Source organism: Pongo abelii, chromosome 12 (genome assembly GCF_028885655.2).
Source record: "Pongo abelii isolate AG06213 chromosome 12, NHGRI_mPonAbe1-v2.0_pri, whole genome shotgun sequence".
Classification (NCBI taxonomy): Eukaryota; Metazoa; Chordata; class Mammalia; order Primates; family Hominidae; genus Pongo; species Pongo abelii.
The window spans coordinates 65,500,911-65,513,521 of NC_071997.2; the positions used below are offsets into that span (position 1 = coordinate 65,500,911).

Sequence of the window (12,611 nt, forward strand, 5' to 3'; positions counted from 1 at the left end):
AGGGTGCGAACTCATCCTACAAGTCAGTTTCTCTCAGAAACTCAGTTTCATGGTCTATGAAATTGAGAGTAAGACAAAATGCAGTTCATTCAACTCCAAAGCCTTTAGCTGAGAGCCAATTCTCATTTCTTCTTCCTAACTTCACATCTATTTTAAAACAGAAATGCATACTTTGTTTATTCATGTCTCCTCTCACGTCTCTATTCAATGAACATTTCTGGCCACACAAAATCATTCTGGAGATCAATTTCAGGAAATTCAGTTTTCCTAATAGTCTTAAAGACAGCCACAGCTTTCAGCACTCTGTCAGAAATGCTGTTACTCAAAGGGATGTGTGGACCACTATATCCACTCACTCTTCCTTGGATATAATTTTCCTTTTAATTAGAGCAGGAAAACAGTGATGGACAATGATGGGAAGACCAACGCAGAATACTTACTCTTCATAGCTGAGCCCGTTTTCTCCAACTGCCCCATTTTCATTCACAGATCTCCTTTTGCCACGTGGATAGATTTTACAGCTTCATTCTGAAATGGCCAATAGATTACACAGGCCCCTTCTTCCTGGCTAACAAGAATAACAATTTATTACTGATCCATGTATTATTTCAATTGATCCTCATAGCCATTCTTGAGAGATCTGTATTTCATGATTCAGAGAGGACAAGTGACTTGTATAAAGAGAGGCAGCTAGCAAGCATCAGGAAGAAGTGGAACCCATTCCAACTTTGTTATGCCACACTTTCCCTCGGAAATCCTATCATTAATGAAGTGAAAAGACTAACAACACTGAGTAACATTTGTGTTTTAATATATTTAAACTACTTAAATACCAGAAGTAGGATGGCATCAACACTGCAGTCAATTACATGTCCATGTATGAAACTCTTATTCAGCATTTGGCATGACTGTCCTTAATCCCCAGCTAAGGGAAAGTTAAGGATTATTCTTTATGAAAAAAAAAATCACAGGATGCCCGAATGTTAGAGCCAACACTTGTGGATTGTTCAATGATTTTATGTCTTGATTAAAACGACAACCACAAAAACTCATTTCATCTAGCCAAAAGGAAATGGACAGTATGAGAGAGAGTATTCTTAAAAGGGGTATCCATAGAACAGGTCTCAATCTTTGCTTTAAAGGACAAAGTAAACACCTCATTTAAAAATAGTGAGCAACTCAAAAGATCTTACATGCTTATTATGAAAAAAAAGTTGATGGGACTAAAGACTCACTGGGGAAAAAAACACTGAGCTATTTGGAAGTGTCCTCTTATTCCTTAATATGACTGCCAAAGAAACTAAGTTAACCATCCCCCAAAAGGCCCAGGATTGGATTTCAAAATTTAGGTGCTCTAAATAATCACTAAGTACTCTTGAATCCATGTTAAATGCTGAAGTATTTATAAATATTTCTTTTAAATACACAAAATTTTAAGTTCATCCAGGCAGGTGCAGGAATATATCATATGCCAACAAACTGTCAAAACTTTTGACAAAGAGTCAACAAATTGTGGCAATGTTTTTAGAAGAGCACACGGCTTTGTGTGACATAAAATTCAATGCCAAGAAAAATCACCAGCCCCATCTGCAGTAACTCATTTAAAAAAAAAAGATTTAAAAAATTCCCATCTTTCTACAGATGTCATTTTCCTTGCCAAGGAATTTAGTCTTGTAAACTATTACTATGCCTGACTTAGCCTTAAAAGCCTTTGGACCTAGTAACTGATCAAGGTGTGGGAACCACAGTCTAAATTCTGGTTCTCAAAGTTGAGTTGAAAGACAATGACAAACCTCAAGCAACCTTTGCCAGAGAACAATGAAGCTGCAAAAGGGATTGGAGTCAGAAGAGGGAGGATGCCAATGCTTTCTTAAAGAGCCACAGTTTAAAACAGGAAATTAGAATAATTTTTTAAAGTGCTGCTGAACAATTACCTTCATTACACACTGGTACGTAATTTCTCTTACAAGGTGCATTTTGTTTATGCACTGATTTTGACATTGTTTTCTGAATTTTTTTTTTCGTTTTAATAGAACAATGAGAATCAGAAATAGATGTGTCTGAGAATGATGGGTAAATTTCATGTATATCAAAAAGCAAATATCCATCGTAGAAACAATGAAGGCTAGGCTCTCAGCTAGGAATCAGAGGGTTTTAACCATGTAACAACAACAGCAACAGCTACAATGGTGTGACCGTTGTCTTCAGAGTCCATCCTGTAAACGGGGAGATCAGATATCTACACCTACCAAAATAACCAACAACTGCAAGGTAATAAAAGAGAAGTGCCTGATGAAACAAATAAGTAATAAAAGACAGGTCATTTCAGGATCCAGAAAATCTGTATGCAAGAGGAAGAACTGAAAGTGTGTTCTGAAGACTACGCAAGCATTAAACAGACAGGTAAGGGTAGAATTTCTGATAAGGGAAAGAGCTGGGTAAATTAGCAGAAATGAGTAACTATATGGAATGGGTGGAGAGTGGCAAATGAGTTTCAAAATAGAGCAGATGGACCATCCTGGCTAACACGGTGAAACCCCATCTCTACTAAAACTGCAAAACAACAACAACAACAACAACACAAAAAGCCAGGCTTGGTGGCGGGCGCCTGTTGTCCCACCTACTTGGAGGCTGAGGCAGGAGAATGGCGAGAACCCGGAAAGCGGAGCTTGCCGTGAGCCGAGATCACGCCACTGTGATCCAGCCTGGGCGACAGAGCGAGACTCCATCACAAAAAAAAAAAAAAAAAGAGCAGATAACTTCTATTCTACATACTGCTGGAAGTCCTAGCCAGGGCAGTTAGGTAAGAAAAAGAAATAAAAGGCATCCAAATAGGAAAGAAAGAAGTGAAAATTTCTGTGTTTGTTGATGATACGATATTATATATAGAAAAGCCTAAAGATTTTACCTAAAAAACTGCTATTACTGGCAAACAAATTCAGTAAATTTGCAGGATATAAAATTAACATTGATGAAAGAAATGGAAGACAACACAAATAAAGGGAAGTTATTGCATGTTTAAGGATTGGAAGACTTAATATTGTTAAGATGTCCATACTACCCAAAGCTATTTATTCAATGCAATCTCTATCAAAATTCCAATGTCAGTTTTCATAGAAATAGAAAACAACTGTGAAATTTTTATGGAACCACGAAAGACCCAGAATAGCCAAAGCAATCTTGAGCAAGAATAAAGCTGGGCAAATCACATTACCTGACTTCAAAATATGCTTCAAAGCTATAGTAATCAAAACTGCATGATACTGGACTAAAAACAGAAACACCGACCAATGGAATAGGGCAGAGAGTCCAGAAATAAACCAATATATTTACAGTCAGTTGATTTTCAATGAAGGTGCTAAGAATACAAAATGGGGAAAGGACAGTCTCTTCAATAAATAGTTTTGGGAAAATTATATATCCTCATACAGAAGAATAAAACTGAACACTTATCTCACATTATATACAAAAGCCTACTCAAAATGGATTAAAGACTTAAAATTAAGATCTGAAACTGTAAAACTACTAGAAGTAAACAGGGGGAAAGTGCCAGGACTTTGGTCTGGACAACGATTTTTTTGAATAAGACTCAAAAGCACAGGCAACAAAAGCAAAAATAGACAAATGGAATTGTATTAAATCAAAAAGCTTCTGCACAGCAAAGAAAACAATTAGCAGAATTTGTAGACAACCCATGGAAAAAATATTTATAGAACAAACATCTGATAAGAGGCTAATATCTAAAAGATATAAGGAAATCAAACAACTTAATAGCAAGAAAACAAACAACCTGATTTTAAAATGGGAAAAGGGCCTATATATGTGTGTGTATATATATATGTATATATATACATATATATACACACACATATATACATATATACACACATATATACACATATATATACATATATACATATATACATATATATATACATATTATATATATTTTTAAAGCTCAACATCTCAAATCATCAGAGAATGCAAATTAAAACCACTGTAAGATATCACCTCACAACTGTTAGGTGATCATCAAAAAGACAAAAGACAGCATGGACAACACCCGCATTGGTGAGGATTTAGGAAAATGGGAACCCTTGTAATGTTGACAGGAATGTAGATTAGTACAGCCATTATGAAAGACAGTACAGAACTTCCTCAACAAACTAAAAATAGAATCACCATAAGATTCAGCAATCCCACTTCTGGGTATATACCCAAGTAATTGAAATCAATCTATCAAAGAGATTATCTGCACTCCCATATGCATTGAAGCATTATTCACAATATCCAAGATATGGAAGCAAACTAAGTGTCCATCAACAGATGAATGGATAAAGAAAATGTACTTATATACAATGGAGTATTATTCAGCCTTTAAAAATGAAGGAAATTTTGTCATTTGTGAAAACATGAATGAATCTGGAGGACATTATGCCAAGTGAAATAAGCCAGTCACAGGAATACAAAAACTGCATGATCTTATGTACATGTGGAATCTAAAAAAGTCAAACTAATAGAAGCAGCAAATAGAATGGTGGTTACCAAAGGTTGGAGGGGAGGAATGAGAGGGGAGATGTTGATCAAAGTGTACAAAATTTCAACAAGACAGGAAATAAATTTTAGTGATCTATTGCAAGCATGGTGACTGTAGTTAATAATAATGTACTGTACATTTCAATTGTTAAAAGAATAGATTTTAAATGTTCTTAAGAGAAAAATATATATATATTATGAGGGAATTCATATGTTAATTGGTTTGATTTAATCATTCCATAAGGTATACATTTATCAAAATATCACAATGTACACCATAAACATATACAGTTATTATCAATTAAAATTTTTAAAAAGCACTTATCAGCCTTTGGCTGAGATTAAGTGTAGTAAAAATTTTTTTAATCATATAAAATAAAAATAGAGGCAGATAATGCAAGAGTTTTTAATGCCAGGTTAAGCAGTCTGTACTTTACAGGCATTAAAAGTCAGTGAGTATTTTTGAGCTGAAGAAAACAAGTAATGTAGTATGTATATGTAATGTATATATGAGATACATATATATACACATTACATTATATATAATATACATAATATATGCATATAATATACATAATATGTATAATATGTAAACATTATACATACACATCACATTATGCATACTATAAATATACATTGTTTACATATTGTCATATTAATATAATGTCTGTATGTACATATACTCACACATAGTCAGGAGCCACGAAATGACATTTCAGTCAACAACAAACTGCATACATGACAGTGGTCCCACAAGATTATAATGCTGTATTTTTCCTGTTCTGTATCTAGATATGATTAGGTCATGCTCTATAGGTTTGTAGCCTAGAAGCCATAGGTTACACCATGTAATCTAAGTGTGTAGCAGGCTATGACACCTATGTTGTGTATGTACACTCTAGCATGTTCACATGACAAAATCATCTAATGATGCATTTCTCAAAATGTATCTCCATCATTAATATATATTTATACATTTAATATATAAATATATGCATGACTATATATTCAGTCAGAATATGAGGTTCAAATTGGATTTAAGAATAAAAAAGCTAGAGTTGAGGGTACAAGGTAAGAGCTTATGCTGAATCCTAATTTGAGGTTATAATTCGAAGAACCAAAATTATTGAACCCCCAGGATATCTGAAATACAATGGCAGGTGTCATAAGGCATAAAAAATTAACAAGAGAGAATTTTGCTTGCTTTGAAAATTAGAAAAAAATCTCTGGTTATTTCAGTAAATTATGTAGTGTGCTTATTTGAGTGCAAAAACACAGAAATTCTATGAAATAAGAGATGAAAAAACTTTAAGAATGAAATAGAGTAAAATAAAAAGGCGGTACAATGAAAAGAGGGATAGGTACAATAAGGACAATATCAAGAAAATTAAAAATACAATAGTAGTAAAAAGCATTTTGAAGATTAAGAAACCAGTATAAAAAATAAAAACGGAAAATTAAATTTATGAAATCAAACAAAAATTTAATAACTGAAATGATTTTTAAGAAAAAGATACAGTATAGAGTAAAACTTCAAGAATAATATTGATTGCAAACACCAGATTATATTAGTAGAATCCAAAATCCAAAAATTGGGAAGACCTGGAAAGAAATAAAAGCCTGATAAATGTCCCCTCTTCGATAGTGGGAGATTTTTTTACTCTAAAATTGAAACAAAATAGATTAAAGAATGCTTTTGAAAACTTGGAAGGTAATCAGTAATTGAATGAAAACAAAATATATTCGTATTATTACACTAGAAAAGGATATAGCAAAGAAAGCATGACTTACATTGTAAATTCAGAAAACAACAAAATAATAAGAAAGTAATACTAACAAAACTATAGAAAGTGACAGGCGTAAGGCTAAATATATCAGTAATAACAATAAATATAAAAGAATTAAACATTCTTTTTTAAAAAACACTCAGGTTGCTTTAGAAGATACAACTTTTTCGATTTTAAAGAACATATCCAAATGAAGACAACACAAATAAGTTAGTAGTGAAAATCTAGACAAATATAGATAAAAATAAATAAAAATGCTGCTCTCTCGGCCTTAGCGCCATTTTCTTGGAAACCTCTGCACCATGAGAGCCAAGTGGAGGAAGAAGCGAATGCGCAGGCTGAAGCACAAAAGAAAAAAGATGAGGCAGAGGTCCAAGTAAACCGCTAGCTTGTTGCACCATTCAAGAGGATCAATATCAATAATGGGAAAGGAAAGGAGGCAGGATTAGACAGAAGATGTAGTACAGCTGTGATATAATGACCCTTTCATGCCATCCAAGGTTCTGGTGAGAGAGTTGGGTTGTAGGCCAAACATGTCATTCATAGCAATACATATAAAAAGAGTTAAACTGGCCTTGGGTCACCAGGGAAAGGAATGTGGCATTAGGTAGGGTGGCTCTTCAGTGGAGGTAATCCCCAAATGTTTTGATAACTGAGGGCTATCTACCTGCTGCAAATGCAGCAGAAATGCATATATATTTTATTCCTGAAAGAGAATCTGAGCTGTGCATCATAATAATCACTTTATTGAAAATGTTAGAAATAATTAAGGTCACATTTTCTGACAGGAAAAGAATAAAGCCACAGATTAAAAATGAAAATATAAATTAATTTCTAAAACTGGAGTACTAAAAGTCTTATTCTTCAGTAACTTTGTATTCAAAGAGAAAACCTAAATTAAAATTACTTTATGTTAATTATGAATAAAAAAGAATAATCTACATGCTAAAATAGAAAGATATGAAATATTAAATAAGATACATATTTTTAAATGTCTTACTTAAAACTTAATTATTATGCCAAAATGTTAAGAAAATAAATAGAGCAAGCTGAAGCCAGGAAGGAAATATTTATAATACATTTATCTAACAAAGGACTCATTTCCACAATATGTAAAGAACTCCTGCAAATCAATAATAAAGGCAACCCAATTTTAAAAATGAGCAAAATATTTGGACAGACACCTCACAAGTGAAGATAAATGAATGACCAAAAACCACATGAAATGATACTTTAATAAAATTAGTCATCAAGAACAGCAGTCCCCAAACTTTTTGGCACCAGGGACCGATTTCGTGGAAGACAATTTTTCCTTAGACCCAGGAAGGGATGGTTTCAAGATGACTCAAGTGCATTACATTTATTGCAGACTTTATTTCTATTATTTTTACATTGTAACATATAATAAAATAATTATACAACTCAACAAAATGTAGAATCAGTGGGAACCCTGAGCTTGTTTTCCTGCAACTAGATGGTCCCATCTGGGTGTGATAGGAGACAGGGACAGATCATCAGGCATTAGATTTTCTTAAGGAACACACAACCTATATTCTTCACATGAACAGTTCACAATAGGGTTCACATTCCTATGAGGATCTAATGCCGGTACCAGTCCACGGCCTGGGAGCTGATGAAGAAAATGCAAATAAAAATCCCGACCTACAGTCACACCCCAACAATAATGGTGAAATTAGAAAGATTGACAATACCAAATGTTAGTGAGGTGTGGAGCAAATGAAGCCCAGATACTTTGTTGATAGGATTGCAAAAGTTACAACTTTGGGAAACTGGCAGTTTTTTATAAAGTTGAACTAGTTAACTACCCTATAACCCAAAAATTTTACTATTAGCTATTCAGCTAAGAAGAATAAAAGCATAGAGCCATGAAAAACTTCTATGAAACTTGTATTGAAATAAATTTATTTATTCTTATTAAAAATTTTACTATTAGCTATTCAGTTAAGAAGAATAAAAGCATAGAGCCATGAAAAACTTGTATGAGACTTGTATTAAAATAAATTTATTTATTCTTATAAATAAAAAAACTTTATAAGAGCCTACAAAATTACAGACTCTTGGATAAATAGATAAACAAATTGGAGTATGTTCACACAATGGACTACTACTTGGCAATACAAAGAAATGAATCATGGATATATGCAACAACATGAACAAATCTCAAATACATGATTTAATTTATATGAAGTACAACAACAGACAGATGACAGACATCAGAACACACATCTTTGGTATGTGTGGTGGAAACTGACTGGCAAGCAGCATGCTGGACCCTTCTGCAGGGATGGCAATGTTCTATATCTTGCCTTGGATGTGGGTTACATGAGTGTATGCATTTGACAAAACTCATTGAACTGTCCATGAAAGATCTGTCTGTTCCATTTTCTGTAGACAATACTGCAGAAACACACACACACACACACACACACGAAGTTTGTTCTTTGTTGTCCTATGTGGTTTAAGTAATTTCAGAGCACCAAAAATATGAAAATCTCTCTGATATATTTCCCAAAGTTTCTATATCACTGATTACAAAAGCCAGTAATAATAGGGTATAAGTAGAGTAGAAAGAAACAGAATACAAACAGTGTGAATAAAGGAAACAAACAAAAAGACTCCTGGCAAATTGAATCTAACACTATGCTAAAAGAATAATAGATTTTGAGAAAATTATTTTTATTTCTGGCAGATGAATTGTATAATGTAACACAGCAACGTCAAAGTATTTAAAAAAACACTACCAGTTGAGAGGTGTTGTAAAAGAATTTGATAATATTTAATAATCCAATTCCTTAAATACTAAAAACATCGATAACAGCACACACAATACTTAATATCATAATAAATGTGAAATATTGGAATCATTTGCATTAAATTCAAAAACATAATAAGCCTAATGTTTAATAATTATTTATTTATATTCTAGAGGTTCTTATGTAATAACACATGTAAGAAAAAGGAGCATAAACAATGAAAAATTTGAAAGTGTACACCATGTAATAACTTTCCTATAAGTGTAATAAGGATGGATTACTCTATAAGTGGATGGGTACAATTTCCTAATATTTAGAAAAAATAAATTTCACAGCATACTCCAAGTACATTAGCAATAAATTAAACTTTATATTAAAAGTAAAGCATAAAGCCACTCAAAATAATAATAGGTCAAAATATATATAATTTCATGGTGATTAAAAGTTTTGTAAATTCAAATCCATAGAAAAGACCTTTAAAAAAACTAAAATTTAGAACAACTAGAGATCTCTAAAATAATTAAAATTTATCAAAGATTCTATATTCCTAATGCATAAAACCTGTTGAAAAATGTAGACAAAAGACAAATATATCAATACCAAAAAATGGGCAAATGTCATCAGTGAGAAAATTGCCAAACAAAGAACAAAAATGGCTAAGTTTGTTGTCTGCAAATTTAATTAGTTAATCACTGCTTTTACTAGACAAGTAAGATTGATAACATTTGAAATAAAAATGACAAATATTTATATCTAGGGTTTATAAGATAAATGAATGCTGCTCATAGAAGAGTAAATTGGAAAAATGATTTTGGAAGATTGTGCAATATCTATTATAAGCTTCAAAGTTGGAATGCCCATTAATACAGCAATTCCACTTCTGGAAATTTATTCTCAAGAAATCATTATTGAGGCTGAGGCAGGAGAATGGCATGAACCTGGGAGGCAGAGCTTGCAGTGAGCCGAGATGGCACCACTGCACTCCAGCCTGGGTGACAGAGCGAGACTCTGTCTCAAAAACAAAACAAAACAAAAAGAAATCATTACTGATATCTGTAGGTCTCTATGCAAGTTATATAACAGTTTCTAATATGCAAAAGTTGGAAGCCATATATTCAACAACATAGATGGATTAGGAAATACTGTACAGCCCATAAAATGGAGAAAAAGTTATAAATATATATTTTAGTAGAAAATATGGTTTACAGAGGGCAATGAAGAGTATGACCCCAATTTTTTTTTAAAAAAAGTGTCTAAAATTATGTATATTAAAAAGATAGGATTGCCAATATAGATATTGATATAAGAAAAGTAAATATTTTTGAATGATAAATTTGTGGTGGAGTTAAATTTCTTTATATTTTACATTTTCTAAGTTGAATGCAAAAATAATTATTTTAAAATAAGGAATATGGAAAATTAAATGAGTTTTTTTGTGTGCAGTCAATAACCAGTTAGAAATATTTGAAGATTCCATACAAATTAGCAAAAAGTTCAAAACGCTATAAAATAAGTTGAGAGAAATGTGCAGAAAATGAAATTTCAAAAAATGAATAGCTATGACATATTGCCAGATTGACTCACTACATTAAAATATCAGTTATATAAAAATGAATGTGTACACATAATGAAAATCCAATCACCCCTGTATGTACTTTTGAAACATCACAAAACAATTATAATATTCATCAAAAAGAATAAATTGGAGAGACTAGAAAATACTTTTTAAGTAATAATAATTAAGAAAATTTACTTAGCAAAACTTTAAAAGTAATAATATATGTTATACAATTAAATATGGATAAAGAAAAACATATTTCACTATATAAAGAAATAATTTCTTTAAGTAAAAATAAGTTATAAAAATTAAAAGGTCACATTCAAATTGGAAAATTTTTAGTATATATCACAAATATATACACCAAAACATTAATATCTTTAAGATGTAAGGATCTTCTACAAAGCAGTAAAAATACAGCTATTCCACAGAAAATCAACTCAGAATTTGTACCAGTGAGAACTGAAAATGTTTTAAATGAACAAAAATAGGTAATTGGGTAAACAAATTGTGATACAACTGTGTCATGAGATAGATACTTCAATTATAATTACGTTGTAGAAGAAAATATCATGTGAAAATACCGACAATTACTGTTTAGTAAATAAAATAGGTTGCCTAATATCTTGGGCAATTTAACATAATTTTTGAGACTACAGCATATACAACAAAATATTTAAAACATTGCTTTCTCTGAGTAATAGAAATATGAATAATATTTTTGCATTTGTGCTTTTCTTGCCTAATTTGTCTACATTAAAGAGAAATACATTTGTTTGCAATCAAAAGTGTATAAACAAATTATATTGATGTGTGCCATAATTTTTAAAGGAAACAATAACACTTTGTTATTATTAATGCCCTAATTTCATTTTCTGCACATTTCTGAAGGAAGGAAGGAAGGGAGGGAAGGAGGGAAGGAAGGAAGGAAGGAAGGGAGGAAGGAAGGAAAGAAGGAAAGAAGGAAGGGAGGATGGATCAAGCTAAGCACTGAGCATAAGATAGACTAATTTTTATTTTGGAATTTAATGGCTTCCTAATAACAAGAGTCAGAATGACAGTAAGTTTTCAAACTTAATTACTGGTGGTGTCACTCTCTGACAGGAAGGAGGAGAATAAGAAGATAGCTACCCAGAGTTAGATCCTGTAGAAGTGTGTCTCCCTGAAATATAAGTAGCAGATACATTTCATTAAGCTAAGTATCATCAGCTGCTGTGAGTCAGTGAGAGTTGACATAAAGCATAGTAGTGTAACACAATCACTAAAGTTTTGAAAACATTTCGCCCTGGATCCAATGTGGGCTATCAGTATAGATACCTGTGCTGGGCTTAATTTTCTGTTGGCACTGAAAAGTAGAAAAATATTCCCTGAAGCTCTGGCAGTGTTTGCAAGGTGGTAAGTATAGAAAATAGGAAATAATTTAATGTGGTTCAAACTGGTACTCCTGAAATGTCTCTAAAAATAAATCCTTTCTGACTCTTCATTATGTGGCACAAATGAGAGGTCCAAAAATTATGGATTGACACCCATCTTACATTCAAGGTCAGATAGGCAACAATCAGGCGATGATATTTTATTCTTCTGCACATATGAAATTCTGTTTGAACTCATCAAATTGAATTTATAGGTGTCCTAAACTATCCAATGAGAAGATTGGTTGTAAGTAGGACAAGTTCTCTACTTGGTTTCTTAATGCAAGTAAATTATAAGCCAGGCATGATTTTATTTGGTATAGAGGAGAGAAGTTAATAATTTTAGCCCCAACCTTGACTATAACACAGGTCTCCATTTTTATTTTTATTTATTTTTTTTTTTTAATTTTTATTTTATTTTTATTTTTTTTTTTTTTGCTTGTTAATTAGGATTATCTTTATTTTTTATTATTATTATTATTATTATTATTATACTTTAGGTTTTATGGTGCATGTGCACAATGTGCAGGTAAGTTACATATGT

The 12,611-nt window shown here is 32.0% G+C and overlaps 1 long non-coding RNA gene across 1 annotated transcript in view; it reads right to left on the bottom strand.

The window, feature by feature from the left end:
- Positions 1-446: 446 nt before the first annotated feature.
- The window catches only part of LOC134759701 (uncharacterized), a 113,503-nt gene continuing 101,338 nt past the window's right edge, over positions 447-12,611 (bottom strand). Inside the window, exon 3 of the long non-coding RNA XR_010136281.1 lies at positions 447-568. This is a non-coding gene — a long non-coding RNA (uncharacterized LOC134759701). The remainder of the gene's footprint in view (positions 569-12,611) is intronic.